A 23,551-nucleotide genomic window follows, 5' to 3' on the forward strand; every position below is an offset into this window, starting at 1 on the left:
AGGAAGACTTAACAAATGTTATGCTTTTGTAACCTGGGAGTCATTTGACTCTACATGATATTTTCCTCCAGGGCATCTGTTCTCTTGACCTAAGCCTCAGCTGCCCTTACTTCCTAGCACCCCAAAGCACGGTCCCGACGTGGGACAAGAAGGACCCAGGGCAAGCGGTGAGTTGTGTGCTACCCTGGCATCGAGATGGGCCTGGCCAAAGTGCCTAGTGCTTAACTATAAGTTAAGAGCTTGATCATGGACAAATGCTGTCATGATCCAAACAGTGATACTAGATTTGGACCCTGCTAGGGTGAGGAATGATTAATCTGGCCTGAGTGCTGTGGTCTGAGCCTGTGGCAAGATGTTGCCAGGAGAGCTGCCTTGCAAGCCTCAATGTATCCCTTGCTATGTCCATACAAAAATAACTAGTATTAAGATGTTAATGAGTTCCTGGACTAAGGAAAAGAAAAAAACCTTAAGAGTGAGGAAGGGCTTTGGAGTGCCCTGCCCTCAGGAAGGGCTTTCTTATGTTGATTTGGCTACCTGGCTGGGTGTAGCCTAGAGGGCAAGGTGGGAGAGACAAGGAGGAGGAGGGAGAAGCCAGAGAGAAGCAGGGTTGAGCAGTAGATCCAGAGAGAGGCCGGAGCTGGGAGTGCGGGAGATGAGAAAGTTTGAAGATTGAATAAACGGTAACTAATCAGCAACCAGCTTGGTCCTCATTCTTCCTTCGCCTGTCCTTGACCACCGGCCGTCCCGATCCAGTCCACACACTGTGGTTCCAGAGCACCGAACGCGGGTGGTGAGACAGAGCCGCCCGGAGAGCCCGCGAGTGCACTCGCCCCCTCGGCGTTCTTTAGTTTTTTACAGTAGAGTAGTGTTTTGTAGTTTTCTCTGTAGAGGTCCTTTACTTCCTTAGTTAGGCTGATTCCGAGGTACTTGATTTTCTGCGGCACAATTGTGCAAATTCTTCCATATGCTTGAAGAAGACCTGTTGCCAGTACTCCTCAAGCTTTTCCATGAAATTGAAGAAACAGGAACTTTCCAAAACAGTTTCTACGAGGCACATATATCCCTAATACCAAAAGCAAACAAAGAGACCACTAACAAAGAAAACTATAGGCCGATATCCCTGATGAACGTGGATGCAAAGATCCTCAACAAAATACTAGCAAATAGAATCCAACAAGTAATCAAAAATATCATACACCACGACCAAGTGGGATTCATCCCAGGGATGCAAGGATGGTTTAACATTCAGTAATCAGTGGACATAATCCATCATATCAACAAAAGTAAAGATAAAACCATATGATAATATCAATAGATGCATAGAAAGCATTTGACAAGATTCAACACCGTTTATGACAAAAACTTTCACCAAAAGGGGTTTAGAAGGAACTTTCCTCAAGTTAGTCAAAACCATCTACCACAAACCTATGGCAAGTATTATCCTCAATGGGGAAAAACTAAGGGCCTTTCCTCGAAGACCAGGAACACGACAAGGATGCCAACTCTCACCACTTCTGTTCAATATAGTACTGGAAGTTTTAGCAATAGCAGTTAGGCAAGAAAAAGACATTAAAGGTATCCAGATAGGAAGCGAAGAAATCAAGCTTTCACTATCCACAGATGATATGATACTATATCTAGAGAATCCTAAAACCTCTACCAAGAAACTCCTAGAAACAATAGACTAGTATAGTACAATAGACTTGTATAGTAAAGTCCAGACTATAAAATCAGTACCCCAAAATCCATGGCCTTCCTATACACAAATAACAAGACAGAGGAAAGTGACATGAAAAAAGCAATCCCCTTCCCTTTGTTTTTTAATCCACACTGAGTAGTAATTGAAGGCTGCCCAGGCCTGATGCTCGGGATATTTCTCAATCCCCAGGGGGCTTTCAGGGACATTCGGTGCCAGATATCAAACCCAGGACTCTAGCGTACAAAGCATGTGCTCTGGCCATCTGAGCCATCTCTCCACGCAACTTCACTGCTTCTTTCTCTGCCTTCTCAAAACTACCTTTGATTTTTCTGGTGAGGTTTTCTTCATTTCAGTTAACAGTTTTTTCCTAGATCTTATGTTTAGTTTCTTTCCCTGTTCTCTATTGCTATTTCTATTTTATATACGTTGTTTTTATTATCTTTTTATTTATCTTTGCCTCTTCTGTTGAGAAACTTTTAAATAGTTGCTTTGCATTTTGAGCATCTTTAATATAAAAAACTCCTTGCTCAAAGATTTAAAAAATTGTTTTTAATTTTTAAAAAATGAGATTTTTTTTTAATTTTGGGGACATATCCAGGTTTACTCCTGTCTCTGCACTCAGTGGTGACTCCAAGAACTCTTGGGCGATGCTCAGGACCAAACTGGGGTTGGCCACATGCAAAGCAAGTGCCCTACCCATTCTACTGATGGCTCTGTCAAGAAGTTCTTTAGAATAGTTGTGTGACCATGAGACTGCTTTAATGTCTTATGGGTCCTTGCATTTCGTGTAAAATTAGCATCTGAAACTCTAAATGTTTGTGAAGTCATGATTGTTTATTTAACAGAAGGTTGTTCGGGGGTGGAGGCCGAAGAAGTGGTACAACAGGTAGAATACTTAGAAGAAGCCTTAGAAATAGCCGATGCCAGTTTGATTCCCCGCATCCTCTTTGGTTCCCTGAAGTCTGCCAGGAGTGATCCCTGAGCAGAGAACCTGAAGTAAATCTGGAACACGGCCAGGTGGGACCCAGTCCTGTGTCTAGGCCTCACATTGCTTTTTGTGTATGCTATCCTTGGTCAAAACTAGTCTCTCACTAGTTCTGTCCCTTGAACTCTATGCTGGTCTCCCACTGATGCTTGTAGTCCATATCTCCTGACTGTTGCTTGCTGCTCTTTGACCCTCTGGCTTTCCTTTGTTCTCAAGCCATCTGCTCCTTTTCCTGCCATCTGCCCTGGCACAGGAGAAGGGTGAAAAAGGGACTTTCTTCAGTTTAGGCGTAAGTGTAAAGTGGAACAGGAAGTTGCTTGGTTAGGGTTTTAATTTTTTAGTGTTACTTTTTTCCACCCCTTATCTATTCCCACTATCTGTCTGATTGGCTATCCACCCCTCCTGTATGCAAGATTTAGAATCACCGGTGTATTAACTAGAATATCTGGCACCCCTCCCCATCTTCCCCTTCCACCTTTACCATAAAAGTCATTTTAGAATCTTTGTCTAGTTGGTCCTTGTATTTGATCTTTCAGATAGAAAGTTTCTGTTGGCTTCTTACTTTTTCCTGTATAAGGCCATAATTTCCTACTTCTTTTGATGCCCTATGATGGGAGGGATAACTGAACATTTGCATCTAACAATGAATTCTGGGGACTCTGATAATAAAATTGTCTCTGAGCTGTCATTTGCTGGTCTTTTGTTTTGATTGTTGTAAACTATTTCTGTTTCAAGACTCAGCCTCCAGTGTAAACTCAAAGTCTTTTGAAGTCTTTTCTGGGTCTGTACCTTCCCCTGGGTGTGTGCAGTGATTTTCTAATTTCCCATGTAGCTGCAATTGCTTTTGAATGTCCTGTACTTTAATGTTCGGCTCTCAAGAGGAGGAAAGAGAAAAATGAAAGTATAAATAAAGATGTGGTATAAGTACCTAGGCATTGCCTCAGCACAGTGGAAGGAACTCGTAAGAATAGCAGAGTAAGGATATAACCATGGTTACCCACTTCCTGCCTCTATCTCCACCTCTATCATTCATAGCAACACTCAATGATCAGAGCAGAGATCTCATATGGTTGAGGAATAAGATGTTTATTGTTCATCCTGATTCCCACAAGCTGAGTACAGCTGCTCTGGGAACCAGAGGATGGTTGCCTGTCACGGAGTTGGGGTGGAAGATTCGATAGCCACTAATAAGCTAGGGCAGACATTGACTGACATTAACTGCAATTTATTCTCCAAAACTTCCTCCTATGCCTTGCAAGATTTCAGTAAACTAGGGGCTGGAGTGATAGCACAGCGGGTAGGGCATTCGCCTTGCACATGGCCAACCCGGGTTCGATCCCCAGCATCCCATATGGTCCCCCTGAGCACCGCCAGGAGTAACTCCTGAGTGCAAAGCCAGGAGTAACCCCTGTGCATCACCGGGTGAGACCCAAAAAGCAAAAAGAAAAAAAGATTTCAGTAAACTCAAGAGGTTTTACATAGTCACATCAAACAGAGTTTGCCATTAGAGTCTTGACTAGGTGGGAAGACAGATTGCTGGTGCTTGCTGCTCTACTCTCTTGTCAGAATCTTGATGTTTTGCTACATGCCAGATCCTATTAATTAGGTGCATGGTGTTCTTGAATCTCGAACCTATCTTCAAGTTCTTCAAAGTAAATATTCCATAGATGCATAGTATGTGAGATTGGGAGATAAAGACTTAGCCAGTTATCTCTGCCAATGGAATAAGAGCCTGGCATGCTTTTTGATATAGGTTTTCCAATATTCTGTTTCCATTTCAGCTTCATGTTCCTGGTGGCAGAATTCTCAGCTGGTTCTTAGAGAAAATTGACTAATTTATGGCCAATGTTCCTCTCCTTCTAGAAAAATATTAATTTCTCCATACTGCTAAGACGGCTGTCATTCTACCAATTGCTTCCCATTTTCCAAAAATTGGTTAAAATAAATTCATCTTCATTTTTCCTCTCAATTGTTATTCTGTCCTTGTGGGCTAATAGTTTAACATTTTACCATTTTTATTATTAGACCTCTCATCTTATTGAGTTTTGCGGGATAAGAATAGATGAGTTCCCTTTGCAATATGTATTCCCTTACAGCATTTAACTAGAAGTGGATTCAGGATATATATATAATTAATAAGCATCCCAAGTAATTCTATTTTACATTTGTTTAAAAAAATTGCTGCAGAGGAGAAATAGACATAAAATGAGAAATATTGGTTCAAAGAAAAAGACAGACATGAAAATAGAGAACTATGTTTCCTGAAATAAATGCTTTGATGGAGGTGTGTAGGTTGCTATGGAAGCAAATGAGTAGGGGGAGACTTTCTAAGTCTTAGGGAAGGATAGTGCCTCAGGAGGTATATCTGGAAAACAAGTGCATTTCAGTGAAGAAGTTCAAGCAGGAAGGAGACTAAATAGAAGGGAAAATATTTTGCAGGATGGAGATGAACAAATAGAGGAGTTTAACAATTTCATGGTATAGATGATGTAAAGATAGGGAGGAAGACAAAATAATAGAATGATAATATATGGATTGAAAGCATACGATAATCATGTAATTATTTTAAGCACATATAAAAATTACTAACTGCAACATCTGAATAGGTGATGGAAGAATAAAGGAGAAAGAAAAGTGAAAACCTGGAAAGTGATTCTGTTAACTGGCATTTGGAACTTTACCAATACAAAAAACAATCACGGTATCACTGTATCGTTGTCATTCTGTTAATCATTGATTTGCTTGAGTGGCCACCTGTAACATCTCCATTCATCCTAGCCCTGAAATTTTAGCAGCCTCTCTTAACTTGTTCTTCCCAACAGTGCCACATTGGAGGCTTTTTTAGGGTAAGGGGAATGAGACCCATCATTATTACTGTATTTGGCATATTGAATACGCCACAGAGAGCTTACCAGGCTCTGTCATACAGCAGGATGCTCTTGGTACTTTGCCAGGTTCTCCAAGAGGGAGAACTAGGCTATAAGAGGTAGTGCATCTGCACGATTCAGGGAGCATTGTTTTATAGTCTCTGGATCTTGGTTGTTGATGGGATTACACGGCTGCCGGGGGCAGTTTGTGGGTGTGGCTGCCAAGCTACTGGAAAATAGAGATCTGGGTGGAGGAGAACCAGTCCCAATCAGGATCTGAGCAGGCTTGGAGATCTCAGCCCCCGGGCCCTCACACCTGGGTTCCTCTGCTGGTTCCTTATGTGTGAGCCTCGTCCGAACATGTGGAGAGTGGCCTTGAGCATGGCTGTGGCTTGGTTATGGAGGTCGTTTACTGCTGGGGCTCTGCTCAGGGCAGGGAGGGAAACTCAACCCATGCCCCTCCGAGAGGTCCCAGTGAAGACAGCCAGGCGCGGGGGCAAAAGACTCGGCAAAGAACAATAGTGTCATAAACTAAGATGTTGAGAAGGCTAGAGTCAAAAGGCTCTGCACATATTTGGGAGGAAAACAGTCAAGATTTAGGGAACATGTATGTAAGAAGATTTTTTTAAAACTCACTAAAAATAACCCCTAGTTTTGGGTTTGGGGGATCAAATGGTTATGACATCATCCATTCTGTAAGAGAAAACATAGATTTTTGAGAAGAATAACAGAGAGCTAAGTGTGATTAACTTTGAAATTTTATTTTCATACCATGAGGTATCTTGTATAAATTGAATAGTCATTTTGTATTAGATGTTTGGGAAAATTGGGGCTGAAGGGAAAGAGACAATTATTAATTTATATGTCATAGTTGAAAGGTAGAAGTTTCCCAAGAGAGATTATAAATCATAATAGTAAGCTTTAAACTATTAAATTTCTCCTAATAAATATTTATCCAATCAAATATTTACATTTATATTTGTTAGTTCTTAATGCTAATGACAACATTATAAGAAAACTGCTGTTCAATTATAGGGCATAGAAGGTCCAGAACAAGTGATTTTAACTACACTTCATGAGCCTATGTCTGTCTGGAGGTTTAGAAATGTTGAAAAGCCACTGGACTAAGCTATTTTTTCATGAATCCTCTGATTAGCATGTGACAGAGCCAATATTCAAACAGAGGCTTGTCCCAATTCTTAAACATATACTTATTTTTGTTGTCCCGAAAGATAAAGATTGCTATGTTAAAGATGGAATTCATTTCAGGGGCAGGCAGATGAAAAGAATCACTGAAACTTGATGATAAAAAGTAGCTACGTTATGAAGAAAAACTAAAAGAATGTGGTGTCATGGAATTTGATAGAAGGAAGAAACTCAAGGAGACAAGTAACAAACACCAGGGGAAGTTCAAGTTAGGGAACAGAAAATTGACTTTCGGATTTAACCACAAAGAGATCTTTTTTGTTGAGAGCCAAGACTGGTGTGCTGAGCTGAAGTGCCTCACTGTGCTATTAGATAGAGTAGTGATGACTGAGAAACAGTTTATTCAAGATACCAGGGATGAAGGTGGGGTGAGGGGGAGGGTGCTTGTTAAATGTAATGTCTGGAAGAAGAGTGATGTGAGAAACTCACATTTGAGTAGATGCCAGTGGCAAAGAGTAAATAACAGTCAGTTTATCAAGAAAAGACAGTTTATAAAATATCTCTGTTGATGGAGCCCACCATAACCTTAGAATAGACTTGCTTTTAGAGTTTTAAAGATGAACATTCTTCTCCCCCCCAGTCATTAATATGTTGCCATATTTAGAATATTTAAATTAAAACATAAGTGACCTGCCCCTGTAATTTCAACCTCAACCCGAGATAACAGCTTTTGAAAATTGGTAATTATTTCAAGTTTTAAAAAGGAATCTGTAAGCATATTTATTTCTCAGCACATAATGACAGGTATTAAAATGTAAACAGAATTGTTCACTTTTAAACAATGTATCATGGAGAGAAGTAGCTCTCTGTCTATAATAGAGAAACAATTTTAATATTTAAAGTTTTCATAGTCTTCATCATCTTTATGTCTTCATAGCTTTCCATCTTAGGATATCATTGCCTTAGTCCATTTTGGCTGCAGTCACAAAAAATACCACAAAATATCTAGGATTAAAGAACAGATATTTCTTGCTCACAGTCCTGAGGACTGACTGTGAAAGAAACAGCAACCAACAGATTTAATATCTGGTAAGGACCCACTTCCCAGTTCTTACTCTTGAATTGTGTCCTTTTAAGGCAGATGGGGCAGGGAGCTTGCTGAAGCTCCTGGAGCAGAGACTTTTAGAAAACTTTTTTGGGCCAAGACATTTAGAAAAGTCTCCAATCCATTCATGAGGACTTAACCTTCATGATCAATAACTTCCCAAAGCATCTTCCTTACAAGCATGAGACCATGGATTCATTCCCCACATACCATCCACATTAGACATTAGATTTTAACTATAGATTTTGAGAGCACACAAACACTCATTCGGTTTCTATAGTGGGCATATTTGGTCAATTCCTTATTCCTTCCCAGAACACATTTTAAAATAGGGGCTGGTAGTATTGGTGACCACCAGGATTGCATCCATCAATGTTCAGGGGCTACCAGAAATACACCTGTTGTTATTTGTGGTGCAGAGCTCAAACTCAGGTTATCGAACATACTAAACACATGACTACCACTTGATCTATCTCCCTGCTACTAGAAAACTTTTTTCTTTAGCATAAGGCCGACTCTCCAGTGGTGTTCAGGGGGCATAGGTTCTTGACAATTCTCACCTTCTAGAAAGCCTCAATGCAAGGATCCTAAGATGTAGCTGTTCAGGCATTATGGTTCTGGGGATACCCAGGCCATATTAACAGTGCTCGGGGCTTCCAGGGTTGCACTCCCCAGTGTCTGGGGAACTTTGGTCTCCCAAAAACTGCTACAAATAATCCTTTGTCAGGGAGCAAATGAAAATGGATATGTGCAAGGCATGTGCCTTAATCTCTATTTCTCTGTGCCCTCAAGAAAACTTTGAATATTTCTACTACAAATCAAGTATGATTTTTCACTCTAATTCTTATCCTTATATTTTGAATATGTTTTTAAAAGTGTGACTGGTCCAAAAATGAGATCTTAATTGTTAACATATTGCTGAATATGTTAGTTAATACTTACTCTCACCATCAGCAAATAGATTGTGAAAATTTCTTCCAAGAGTTGGATGGGTAGGAGATTTTAAATGAAGGTTTAATTTGTACTGATTTGACAAGAGAAGCTGATGAATCACCTTGTCCATTTTCCACCTTCTACTCATCACTTTATCATACATTTGAATTCCTCTTCAAGGTGGAGGCAGAGTTTCTGCTTAGACGAAGAGTGAGGAGATGGCATGGGGATTTATGGAGATTAGACTATGATTTAAATAGCTACTATGAAGAGAAAAATAAAGCTGAATATAGAAACTAGAGTAAATCTTGTTTGATGTTAGAGTTATAAAATTGTGCTCATGGGAATCTGCACGGTCATGTGACCTACATTTTAAGAACACTCTGTAACTTGGAAAAGGAGCAGCATTGTAGCTAGAGAGATTCATCCAGGTTCAGATTTTGTTAAGAGAACACAGCCAGGTATAGGAAACTAAAAGAACTATGAGACTAATGGGCTATAGTCCCCAGGCTAGATTGACAGGTAGAAATGCTCTCATTATAGAAATAAATAAAACAGTATTAACTGATCGGCAGTGTTCCAACTCCAACAATGTCTATTTATACTGGTTTTACTAGAAACTTCTTTAGTACATTGCTTATGTATTATAACTTACATATATACATCTATTTATAAAGCTGTGTTTTCATTTTACTTTTATTTTGTTGGTTTGGGGGCCATACCCCAAAGTATTGGGGAGCTAGTCCTGGTTTGGTCCTTAGAATCATTCATGGCAGTTCTTGGGGGATCATGTGGTGCCAGGGATTGAACCCAAGTGCTGTATCCTGTTCAGTTCTGGCCCAAGCTGTTTCTTTAAAAAAAAAAAAAACTTTACATAGCCAAATGACTTTTGTATCACTTGGCAAGTCAAAACTTGCATTACCCCTCTGTTTGTATTATATTTACACTCTAGCCATCAGAATACGACATATAGGAATAGTCCTCTCTGTAGCCACAGCAGTATTGCAGTTAAATTGGCAGATCTACAAGAAAAATGCTTGTTAGAACTCTACTCCTAAAGCTAATTATTTTTATTATGGAATTTTAAATTGCAGGGATAATATTGTCCCAGTAAATTTATATAACCAGATTTTCTTACTATCTTAAAGGGTCATCAACAAGCCCTGTATTTAAAAATTTCCATAATGGATTTCTCCTGAGCAAATGTTAGTCATAAGATCTTGTAACTTAAGTACAAGCTCCTTGAATTTCTTTGTGTAGCGTAGTGATTTAATCATTTTTCTTTAAAGTAGTGCAATTTTCTGAGCTATTTTATCCAAACTTGGATTTTTAATTGAAAACTAGTAAAAATGTGCAATATAATTCAATATGACATACCTATACTTGAGCTCTTGTTAAAACTTACTGTCAGTTCATATTTTATGAATTATCCACCTCATCAAGAAAGTGACATTGAAATCCATTTTCTCTTTTCTCCCTTATTGGAAATTTCTTGCATAGTTAATTTTTTTTATTTGTGTTAAAACTCTATTGTTCTAACTCATATATATCATATTTAAAATAAATTTCTCAGTTTGTTTGGGGGTGGGCAGTCCCACATGGTGCTCAGGAGGTCCGGGGCCCCACAGTTTGGCCAATCAAGCTGGCTGGTCAACCCAGCTCTGTCCCAGGGCAAATGTTGCCCAGGATACACAGGCCACTTTGGCAGTGCACAGACTTTCAGGGCTGCATCCTGTGATCTTTAGGTGACCATATGGTTCCAGAAATTAAACTGGGGTTTGCCCTCTAGCTGCTGTACTACCTCATCACTATAAGTTCACTAATTTATTTATTCTTGGGTCATATCTAAAAGACATAGAGCGTTTGTCACAGAACATTTTCTTCGACAACACAGGAAGGTTCTCTGCTTTAATGCTGTTGAGGCATGGTTATTCTTATTTCTATAAAAGCAAAGAGGAAATGGATTAGACCATCTTGAGAAGACAAGAGACATATTTCAGAGAATTTTATTTGAATGAAAGCTTTACATATTTTAGGGGCAGCTATCCACTATCAGGAAGAAGGGCACTGAAGGGTAGGGGGAATGAATCTCAGGTTTTTGATGCACTCACCTACATGTCTACAGCTGCAGTCTCAGACCCTCAACCCTTTCCTCTTAGGGTCCTGACTTTACATAGAAGCTGTGATATCAATACCCCTTTAAACTAAAGATCTCACAGTCATATTTGTTCCTAATTTTTAACAGAACAAGTTCTCTGGCCTTAGTAAGTATCCTATAAAATCACCACAATTTTACTTTATACACTATGCACAATAGCACAACAGGTAGGGTGTTTGCCTTGCACACAGTTGATCCAGGTTCGATTCCTCCCTCCCTCTCGGAGAGCCCAGCAAGCTACCGAGAATGTCTCACTCACACGGCCGAGCCTGGCAAGCTACCCATGGTGTATTCGATATGCCAAAAACAGAAACAACAAGTCTCACAATGGAGATGTCACTGGTGCCTGCATGAGCGAATCGATGAACAATGGGATGACAGTGCAACATTGCTACAGTGCTACACTATAACCTAAGTTTATAATTGGTTGATCCAGGTCTATTACATTCTCCCATTAGAATGCCTATGTCCATTAGTAAAATCCAAACAACTCTGAACAATGCCAGGAATCATAAAGTAGGGGTACTGCATAAGTCAGTACATCCCCATCCCCACTATACCCTGTCCCACACTACCACAAAGGTTATGGTGGGGTGTCTTCTCACAGTACTTAGTTCTAGCAGTTCTTTCTATTCCTATTTTGCAGTATGATGTATTAAATTGAACTTTCTTAAGTTCTCCTGGAGTTAGATCCTTGAGCCAAGTTGTTGAGAACAAGTGGTTTACCTAGGAGTTGATCTTAGACTCCACCAGTAGGGGAATAGAAAGGAGAGGTAAGGAAGCCCAGCAGAGGGTATGCTAACCCCAAGGGACAATTAAGATTCAGTTACATAGTGATTTATAGAATCCTGGGGAAAAACCTGCCTCAATGTTATCCCACACCAGTGGTGAGGAAAATGGGGTATTTATGCACCAATTCATGCAATCACTGGATGTGGGCTGTTTCTGTCAAGACTGCTTACTCCAGCTGCCTGGCACTAGCTCTCTACACACATGTATATTGAACTGGCTTCGTACTACAGAGGACACCATCAGAGTCTGCAGGTGCTGAAAGTGAGATTTTATGGACTTATGTGGGGACAGTAAAGGCCAGGAAATAAGCACGGAACATTGACAGTGCAGCTTCAAGCAGTAGCATTGCTGGAAAGAGAATCTTGAAGAACGCAGAAACCAAGATCTTTCAGAACACGGTTACTTATACTATTTTCAAATAAGATGGTCACTTATATTGTAAGCAAAGTTAGCAAAGAACAACAATTTTGATGCAGATAAATGTGCAGGTTTAATGTCAGCTCATAAATTGATGTTCCTGATTTCTTTTTGAAATAGAAATTCATGCAATATGCCTAGAACATGGGAAGAAGCTAGAGTGTTTAAAATCTTAGGCCATTAGGGCAATTTAGAAACTACTACAGAGAAGGAAAAGATCCTACAAAGTAATAAAATGAAACTTAATCACTGGGAAGTTTTAAAGATCAAATAGAGAACAGTCACTATGATTATTTTTTCTATACAAGCATTGATACAACAGACTGGAAGAGGCTTTGAAGACCCATACTCTGGGCTTTTTATCAAATGTGGTGGATGAAAGAAAAGAAAACATTACATTTCTAAGACAGAGAAGCTGATGGAATTGATTTCATAATCTAAATTAAGCAGAAACAATGGAATGATAGAATGAAACTCAACAGCAAGAAAATAAAAGGTTGCTTCATAGTCATGCTTCTTGAATGCAGGGTATACTTAAATGAGAAGCCCTCACCATGTCATAAATGACAAATTAAAATCATGTTACTATGACTTTCATGAACAGGAATTTTGATAGAGACAAGACTAAATGATTAAAAGAAAGCAAGGCAAAATGTCCTCTTTATAAAAGAAATTTTAATTTTTTAAAAATTTTTTGCTTTTCGGTTCACATCCAGCAATGCACAAGGGTTACTCCTGGCTCTGCACTCAGGAATTACTCCTGGCGGTGCTGGGGGAACATATGGGATGCTACGAATCGAACCCAGGTCAGCCGTGTGCAAGGCAAACGCCCTACCCGCTGTGCTATCACTCCAGCCCCCTAGAAAAGAATTTTAAGAATTACAAGATTCTGCATAGCAAAGGAAAATAATACAAATCAAAATATTCATTTTCACATATTATAGATACAAAAATCAAAGAGAAACAATCTAATGTTATATGTAGCATGTATACATGTTTCCAAAAACTTAACACACTCATTGGGTCTGTGAGTAGACAGATGGGACAAAATTCAAATGTGAGATTTTCATTATGCTTAGGGCTGGAGGGATAGCACAATGGTTGGGCATTCGCCTTTCAAGCAGCCGACCCGTATTCAATTCCTCCACCCCCTCGGAGAGCCCGGTAAGCTACCAAGAGTATTGTGCCCGCATGGCAGAGCCTGGCAAGCTACCTATGCATATTGGATATGCCAAAAACAGTAACAGTAAGTATCTCAATGAGAGATGTTACTGGTGCCCGCTCGAGCAAATCTATGAGCAATGGGATGAGAGTGACAGTGACATTATGTTACTTAGGTAATTCCTGGGACCAAAAGACATGAGGTACAACTAGAGGAAGTAAATAGAAATAGACCTATGAAACATAGAAATACATAGGAGCATCTTTCATTAAAAATTTTTTGTTAGAGAATCACCATGATGTACAGTTACAAACTTATAAACTTTTGTGTTTGCATTTCACTCATACAGTGATCGCTTACCCATCCCTCCACCAATGCCCATTCACCTCCACCAATGATCCTGGTATCCCTCTCACCACCCCCACCTCATCACCCACCACCCCACCCTGCCACTGCAGCAGGGCATTCCCTTTTGTTCTCTCTCCTTTTGGGTGTTGTAGTTTGTAATAGAGGTATTGAGTGGCCATCATGTTCGGCCTATAGTCTATTTTCAGTTTGCATCTTCCAACCTGAATGGGTCCTCCAACATCCTCTACTTGGTGTTCCCTTCTATCTGAGCTGCCTTTTCCCCCAGCATGTGAGGCCAGTTTCTAGGCTGTGGGGCAGACCTCCTGATCCTTATCTCTACAACTCTTGGGTGTTAGTCTCCCACTCTGTTATTTTATATTCCACAGATGAGTGCCATCTTTCTATGTCTGTCTCCTTCTTTCTGACTCATTTCACAACATGATACTTTCCATGTTGATCCACTTATATGCAAATTTCATGACTCCATCTTTTCTAACAGCTGCATAGTATTCCATTGTGTAGATGTACCAAAGTTTCTTTAACCAGTCATCTGTTTTGGGGCACTTCGATTTTTTCCAGATTTTGGCTATTGTAAACAGTGCTGCAATGAACATACAAATGCAGATGTCATTTCTACTATACCTTTTTGCCTCTCTGAGATATATTCCCAGAGTGGTATTGCTGGGTCAAATGGGAGCTCAATTTCTAATTTTTTGAGAATCGTCCATATTGTTTTCCAAAAGGGCTGAACCAGTGGGCATTCCCACCAGCAGTGAAGGAGAGTCCCTTTTTCCCCACATCCTTGCCAACACTGGTTGCTTTTGTTCTTTTGGATTTGGGCCATTCTCTGTGGTGTGAAATGATATCACATTGTTGTTTTGATCTGCATCTATAGGAGCATCTTGAACTCAGTAATAGAACAAAACTTGGGGTAATGCGTCAAAGGAAATGTCTGAAGCAAATGGTCATGTATTTATGTTAGTGGTTGGTCAAAGAGGCGGTCAAAAATCAGAGGACTGAGAAGTGATCATTCAAGGCCAATCAGTGGATTAAACTATTAAAGTAAACATGCTATACAATATTTGGAAGTAAAGTGGAGCTCAGGGAGAAAAGAATCGTCACTTCAAGAAAGGATCTGAAACTGGAGATCAGGTTACAAATGAACAAGGAGAAATAGTTAAAGTAAACAGAAATGAAGTACTATGGGGAGATTCCTTGACATGAAGACAGTAACGTTCAAGTTCCTGGCCTAAGGGTGTCTGTCCAGGGAATTCAGGTAGTCAGTGAATTTGAACAAACTTTTACAAACCTATCATTGGGATTTAGTATTTTCTTCTGTTCCAAATATAGACGATGAGTATGTATATACTAATGGCAATGCCTATAATCAATACATATTATTTCCTAGTACATTCGATTTGTTGCAGATCAACACATCACTTACATTTGCCCACGCTTAAAAATTGTGATTTTTAAAATCTATCATTTCATCATGCTCCTTAATACAGTAATACAGGATTATATAAACAACTACATCATTCAGTTGGTCTTGAGAAATTATTGACAGTAATATTCTACTGTGTGATTCTCTTTGTTATTCTATATACATTATTTCATGTCCTCAAAATATTTGTTTGGGGCTAGATAGTATAAGATTTAAAGTGCTTGCCTTGCAGACAACCCTGATTTGATCCCTGCACAATAGCCCAGGCGTAAGCCCCAAGAACAGCCAGGAGTGACTCAAACTCCCCACCCCCAAATAAAATAATTATTTTGAGAAGGGATCCGAGAGCTCCATAGACTATATCAATTTTCTAGGGCTCTCATGTAAAGTGCAACTAACTGACAGACTTGGGAGGTTTAAACTGGTGTTGTGCTGCTACATCAGACATTCATTTACGTTTTAGAAGTTGGAATTTGGAAATCAAGGTGTTGGCATGGTTCCTTTCTTCTGTGGGCTGTGAGGAAGTGTTCACGCCTGTGTCAGAGTGTCCAGTGTTTACTGGCAATCTCTGGCCTTGCTTGGTTTCCAGAAGATATACTCACGTCTTTGCTTCATCCTCACATGAGGTTCTCACTGTGTACATGTTCATTTCCTAATTTCCCTTAAAAAAAAAAAAGAAATCCAGACATATTCCACTAGGGCCTCATCTAAATGTTGTTATGTCTGAGAAGGCCCTTTCTCTAAGGGCACATTTTGCCACGTTAGGGGTTAGGCCTTCAGCATTTATTTGAGGGGCACGTAACTCAGCCCACTGTATTTCCAACAGGTCTCTGGTGCACTGAAAAGTAAACACACAGCCCTAAGGCTAGGGAAGTTCAAAGGAGCCTGAACATACTTAGAGTGGCAGGGCTGGACCCATAAAGACAGGCCCTAAGCTTACCTTGCTGCATGAGTCTGTTTGCTGGCATTTCAAGCAGGCCAACTGCTTGTGTACTTTAAAATGGCTGACTTCCGTGTGAACCCTCTGCTATCATCAGAGAAGAGAAAGGAAAAGGACTGTAAATTCCTGGGGCCCAGTGTCAGGAGGGGAAATCCCATCTAATCTCCCCAGGTGGTGGTAGCTGAGTAAATTACCTAGCAAGCAGCTGCAACACATTACCTTGCAATTATCCCCAAAGAGTTCTGAGGGCCTGTAAGAAGCTAAAGATAAAAGCAGCCTTGCCAGAGGAAGAGCTGCTTCCTTTGCAATTTTACAGAGTTTGAGGAAATATGCCTCAACACACAGCCTTCCCTTTCAGTAAGCCGTAACAAACGAATAATCCCCTAGTTAAGCAAGGGCCTTGTGTCTATACATACTGCCTCCTCTTACAAGACCTGCACAAGAGCAGTGCTGGGAAAACTGGCATCGTAATTCTTTTTTGTTGTTTTTTAAAAATCTGCTATTTATGTATTTTTTATTGAAGTAACTTTGCATCATGTCAGCTTCATTTGTGTATCATTTTTGCATTTGGAATGGAACTGGTCAGCAATATCCGCAGTAAATATTACAATAGCCTATTTAAATCTTAACAGCAGACATTTATTAAGTGCTTGTTTAAATGCTGGGCAGTGTATTCTGCTTCTTACAAGAGGCTATCTTATTTCATCCCTGTAACTATTCTAAAAGGTATATGGCCTTACTAATCCTGTTTTGTAGGTGGGGGATGATGAGAGGATGTGAAATTTTTGCCAGGACACTCTCTCAGTTACTTTTGTTAGTTACTTATGGAGTCATATATCTAATACCCATTTAAAATGTCCCCATTATTTTCAATATATGCATATAAGTCTTACGATGATTAAAATAACATTTTTCCAGGTTGGAGAAGTACTACAGTGGGTAAGGCCCTTGTTTGTCTGTGGTCAACCCAAATTCAATCCTTTTTTTTTTTTATTTTAAATTTTTATTAAATCACCATGTGGAAAGTTACAAAGTTCTCAGGTTATATAACTGACATATAAACAGTTATTCAAACACCCATCCCTTCACCAGTGCCCATATTCCACCACCCGAAACCCCAGTATACCCCCTGCCCCCACCCCCTACCCTCTACTGTATAACTAATGAATTTCACTTCATTTTTCTTTACCTTGATTACATTCCATAATTCAACACAAAACTCACTATAGTTGACATAACTCTCTCTCTCTCTCTTTTTTTTTCTTTTTCCTTTTCCTTTTTATTTTTTTCTTTTTCCCCCTCCTCCCCCTTCCTGCGCCTCATAGTATGGTGTACTCCACGCCGCGTCGGCCAGCGTGGGGCTTTTGCTTAGTTCACAGTCCAGAGGTGGCTGCTACATTAAAAACCTTCAATATTTCAACAAAAACTTACTGTTATTATTTGGAGTTTCCCCCCCAAGTCAGACCTGTTCAAATGGAACCGTTTCACATTGCTGACAATTATAAATGTTAAGTCGTGCGGATGCCGCATCCGCGCAGTTTTGGATTTCTGTATAAAGTCCAGGGAAAATTCTGCCAGAAATTACATAGCCCAGCTCACAGTCCCAGTGCATTGCTGTAAGAAGTCTCTGAATTCAAAGTCTTTAGGCGCAGAGGGTCCGATTCGAGCTCAGCAGCTCCGGATTTATCTGGGCCGAGGGCGTGCCGGTTACGCCCCCTTCCCCTGAGTTCCTGGGAGCCCCAAAAGTAAAATCCGAATACCTGTGGGTTTGGAGTCACAGAAGATGGCGCCTGCCACATGGGTGCCGCCAGCCCGCCGCTTTCTGTGCAGGAAGACAGGGTGGGGAGGAAAAAAAATCCACCCCCGGCAGCACAGAGTTGTAGCCCAGTTTGGTGTCCCAGTGCATCGCTATCGGATGCTGCACTGGATGCCCGAATGTGTTACATCTTTGGAATCAAAGTCTTTCCCAAATTCAATCCTTGACACGCATATGGTCTCTCTATCTCCACCAGGAGTGATCATAGAGCCAGGATTAAGTCCTGAGAATAGCTGAATTTGACCCAAAACATCCCCTTAAATAAAGAAATAAAATGACATCTTGCAACAATGAAATCACATCTTAAATTGTTTTCTGCAGATTTGGAAAAGTTTTCTATTTGTATAAAAGTCTTTACATTAAAGACTCAAAATATGCAGTCATTTACGCAATCCAGCTCTGGGGGGAAAGAATAAAAGGTAGTTGTAAACCTAATTATCTCATGAATTTGCTTCAGAGCAAGGAGACATTACACATAAAGGAATATAGCTATGCAAATAGACTAACTAGCCTTTATATGTCTGCTATTTTGTAAGTCACCAATGAAGAAACATGGAAAAGAAATACTGTATAATCTAGCAACAATTTACACATGGACTATGGCTTCTTACCTAAAATAAAACTTTTCTCACATAATATATACATCCCAGGTATTTGCTACGCCTGATACTTTTCCTTCCAGAACCAGTGTTCTCTAATTATAGGGTGAAACAGAAATTATCTATTTATTTCACCCCCACCCCTACCCTCATTCCTTGGTCTTGCTACTCCTGGCTACTGTTTTTAGGCTAGATATAGAGTGCTACTGGAAAACATAGCCTTGTCAATAATCAACAACCAGATTCTCTATGAGAGAGAATCTCTATTTTTTAATGATTACCCATTATTTTTGGTGTTAATTCTCTTATTATGGCCTAGTTCAGTCTACCACCCTTATGTCCCTGAGTCTGTTGCTGAGAAGATATGCATGAGTATACTGTCATACTAGATAAAAGAGATTTAGAGAAGTCCTGAAATCAGATAAAGTTTTCTAACTTTGATCTCTTTTACACTTTTAGGTATTCTAGGTCTTTTGCACTTACAATTTTGGAATAGACCTCGAAATTTCTAGAAAAAGTTCTGTGATTTTGATTGGGATCATGCTGCATCGATAGATTGACTTAAGGTGAATTAACTTCCTCCTAATAATGAGTCTTCTGGTTCATCAACATGTTATATCCGCATTTATTTAGATCAGTGTTTCTCTACCAAGGGCCATATCCCCACTCAGTATGTTCGGGCCGAGGTGGGGGGTGGTTCGCAAGTGAAAATCACATAAATGGGAGTGCTTGGAGAAGGAGAATGACATGAGACGAGGGAGTCTATCAGTATGACAAGAAGTTAAACGAGGTTGCAAGGGGACTAAGGTAAGAATATGGTTCAGACACACTTAGATCTTAGATACACTCAGACATGGTGTGCATTATTCAGAGTGCAGATTTTGCATGTTCTTTGTCAAATGGACGTTTCATATTTTGGAAGCTATAGGACATTTTTCATTGTAATTTTCAGTTATTGATTGCTGGTATTTAGAAATACAATTGATCTTTATCTGTTGATCTTATATCCTGTTCAAGTATCCAGTATCTTTGTGAGTACCTTAGGATTACATTATCTGCTAACAATAGCTGTTAAGTATTTTGTGTCTGATTGATTGCCTTATTTCAGTGATTAGAATCTTCAGTTTAATGTTACACAGATATAGTAAAAATGGTATTCCTTGGCCTTGTTGCTGGTCCAAGAGGGAAAGTATTACTTTCACTGTTAAGTGTGAACTTACAGAGGTTGTTTTTTTTGTTGTTGTTCTTGTTGTTTTGTTTTGTTTTAGTGCTTTTTATCAGCTCGAGGAGGTTTTTTTCCTTTAAGTCTTGGTTTCCTGAAAGTTTTTATTGTAAATAGATGTAGGATTTTATCCAATCCACTTTGTTTATCTCCTGAAAAAAACCACAGGACTTTCATTTCAACCTAATGGTCTGATGTGTTTTGTTGAATTTCAAATGTTAGACCAACATTCAGCTGTACTAGAAATCATAGTTATAACATATTACCTTATTTGCATATTATTGAATTTTATATGTCAGAATTGTTTCTGGTTTTCATGACTATATTTATGGAGATGTTGAGCTGAAGGGTATTTTTTTGGGGGGGGAAGGAGGTTAACAATTTTTGCCCCAGATCTTGCTATCAGTGTAGTGCTGGCTCCATAGAATGAGCTGGGAAGTATTTCCTACTCCTTTATTTCTTAAAGGGATTATAAATAATTGGTATTACTTTTTCATTAAGTATTTACAGAATTCACAACCTATCTCATCTGGTTTATTTGTGTGAGTGTTGTTAGCATTTTTGCAGGGGCCAAAGGCTCACGAAGAGGGCTCATGAGACTCTGTAAACCCTAGCAAAAATTCTTGACTAATCCCAGGGCCCAAGGTTGTGGTTCTTCTCATGTGCTGTGATTCAAGGGATTATCCAGCCCATCCCAGCAATTCCAGGGTCCTCCAGGACCACTCTGTGCAGAAACTTGGAGCCTCCAGGGCTGTACCCAAAAATGTATGGGGGAACATATGATGCCAGGAGTCAAATCTAACTGTTCTACTATTCCTGGGCCTTTATACTATATGTGAGGCTCTCACATCTTTTTATCTAATTCTTTAGTGAATTTCAGTAGTTGTGAGATTTATTTTTCATGAAATAAAATATTTTATATAAATTGTCAATATTAGGGGAATTAAAACTTTTATTGCATCTCTATTACTGTTCTAATAACTGTGAGAAGGGTTTGCTTTGTTGATAATGCTTACAGCAGTTTTACAAGTATAGACAGTTCACTGCAAGTACCTATATGTGTATCTAGTGACATGATTTTTTTAAGAAATAAAAGCCAATTTAATCTGACCACCTCATACTAATATGGGAATTATGAGCACAGCTTGATGTGACCCCTGGACCCCAAAGTCCGGCCAGTCTAGAGCATCATACTGCCAGTAGAACATGGTACACCCTGGCACAGACCAGCAGGCATAGCAATGGAAGTAGCGCTTGCAGCCCTGGAGCACCACCTAAAGGGGATCCTATAAATATTTTTATTTCATTATTATTTCTACCACCCCCTCGATGGTTCACTGCCTCATCATTTTGAGGGGGTGGCAATGGTGCCAACTGGCGAAGAGTGAACCAACAGGTGCTGCCCAGAGATGCAGGCAGGTGCAGGGCTGGACTCCTTGCATCGACTGTACCCATCTAGACAGTACTTTTTGTACGTGAGCAGCATGTCCATGCACAAGGTGTGTGGCGCATTTGTCAGCGTGCAGATCGTTACAACATGCCACCCACATGGCAGAGCCTGGCAAGCTATGCCAGGAGTATTCGATATGCCAAAAACAGTAACAAAAATGGGCCTCATTCCCCTGATTCTGGAAGAGCCCCCAATATGGCAGCATTGAGAAGGACAAGCAAGGAGAGTCTGCTAAAATCTCAGGGCCAAACTAGACTGCCAAAATGAAGAAGAACTAAAATGACTGTCTGTAGTTTTAACGCAAGTACACTGGCATCAGAAGCATCTGTTGAGGATCTGATGGTGCAAGCACAGAAGATCAAGTACAATATCATTGCATTGACCGAGACGAGAAGGCATCGATCACATAACACTGTTTTCAACTCTGGAGAACTGTTCCTCGGAACATGTAACAGTAGAGGCGTTGGTGGTGTCAGTGTCCTCATCAACACGAACTTGGCCATGAGCATTGATTCGTTCGAATGCCTAACAACCCAAATCAGACACTTACTTTTGAATAGATGTGGCTCATTGCCGGTAATTTCTATCTTTGTTGTCTATGCACCAACATCTAACTATGACGAAGAAGAAATTGAGAAGTTCTACATGGAGCTGGAGACATTCTTTTTTTTAAATTTTACTGTATCACAGTGAGATAGTTATAAGCTATTGTTTGGGTTACAATCTCACAATGATCAAACACCCATCCCTCCACCAGTGCACATTCCCCACTACCATTATCCTGGGTACACCCCCCTTTCCCACACTCCCCCTGCCTCCATGCAGTCTATTTTCCCCATACTCTCTCTCTACTTTTGGGCATTATGGCTTGCAGCACAGAACACTGGGAGGTCATCATGTTTGGTCCATTATCCACTATCGGCATGCATCTTCCATCCCAACTGGTTCCTCCAGCCATCATTTTCTTAATGATCCCTTCTCTATTCCATCTGCCTTCTCCCCTTCACTTGTGAAGCAGTCTGAGCAGGAGAAGTTCTATAAAGAAGACCACACCTTCTACAAGATCACTGTTGGTGATTTTAATGCCAAGATAGGATTGAGAAGGTTGCCTGAAGAACTCCACATGAGGACCCACGGCCTAGAATGGAATGAACAGAGTGGGAGACTATCTGAGTTCATCATGTCAACCAAGACCATCCATGGTAAGTCACAATTCCAGAAGGCTGAATCTAAATGTTGGACATGGGAATCTCCCAGTGGACAGTTCCACAATGAAATTGAACACATCATATTCAATCAACAGTTTTGCCTGACCTATGTCGCTGTTGTCCCAAAATTCCAAATGGGATCAGACCACCATCTCCTTCATGTGAAATTCTACTTCATGGAGTGGGGCAAAAGGGCTGCAAAGTTTAAGAAGAGAACTCCCAGAATGACCACCAACTGGGAACTCTTTGGCACTATTGCAATATGGGAAGATGCCGTTGTGAATACAATCATCTGGCTCAGCACCTCCATGATTGTGCGAGGAAAATCGAGAGAAAGTCAGAAAAAGACACCTGTCTTTGAACACTCTTGAGCTCATTCGCCAATGTGGTTTGCGGCGAGCCTCAGACAATCACAAACTAATGTCTGAGCTCGGGAAGCTATGCAGAGAAGTGATAAAGAAAGACCTCAAAACAAGAAGAGCAGCAGTGTTAGCCAATGCGGCAGAATCCGGGAAAAGTATTTGCAATGCCCGCCTGTCCTTCGCCAACTATAAGACCAAGATGACCGCCCTCCTATGTCCTAATGGATCTATCACATCTTCCAGTAGGGCAATGGAAAAGGTTGTCCATGACTTCTACTCAGATCTCGATAGCCATGTCCACCTTCCCACATACTACTCCACTTTGTTAATGCATCGTTCTTTTTATTTAATTTTTTAAACACTTTATTGAATCACCATGAGATAGGTACAAGCATTCGATTGTAACCCAAATTTTGGGTTACAATCACACAATGATCAAACACCCATCCCTCCACCACATTCCCCACTACAGATATCCCCAGTATACCCCGCCTTCCCCCCCTCCCCCTGACTTCATGGCAGACAATATTCCCCATACTCTCTCTCTACTTTGGGGCATTATGGATTGCAACACAGACACTGAGAGTTGATGACATAGTTTTAATAACACCAAACATTAGCCAATGGGCACAAATGCTGGCCAACTTCGACCATGACTGTGGAAAGATCAGACTGCAGATGATTCTCAAAAAGACAATGTTCATGTGAAACTGACTAGTATATAGTGTTCCATTTGCTCTCAATAGAATGAACATCTCCGAATGCAGCAGTTATGTGTATCTAGGTCGAGAACTCAACACGACAAATGACTTGGCCCCTGAGCTGCGCAGGAGGAAGAGAGTGGCATGTAATACCTTCAAGAATGTTGAAGAAGTTGTTAAGAGGAAGAAGAACCTCC

Source organism: Sorex araneus, chromosome 6 (assembly GCF_027595985.1).
Source record: "Sorex araneus isolate mSorAra2 chromosome 6, mSorAra2.pri, whole genome shotgun sequence".
Lineage (NCBI taxonomy): Eukaryota > Metazoa > Chordata > Mammalia > Eulipotyphla > Soricidae > Sorex > Sorex araneus.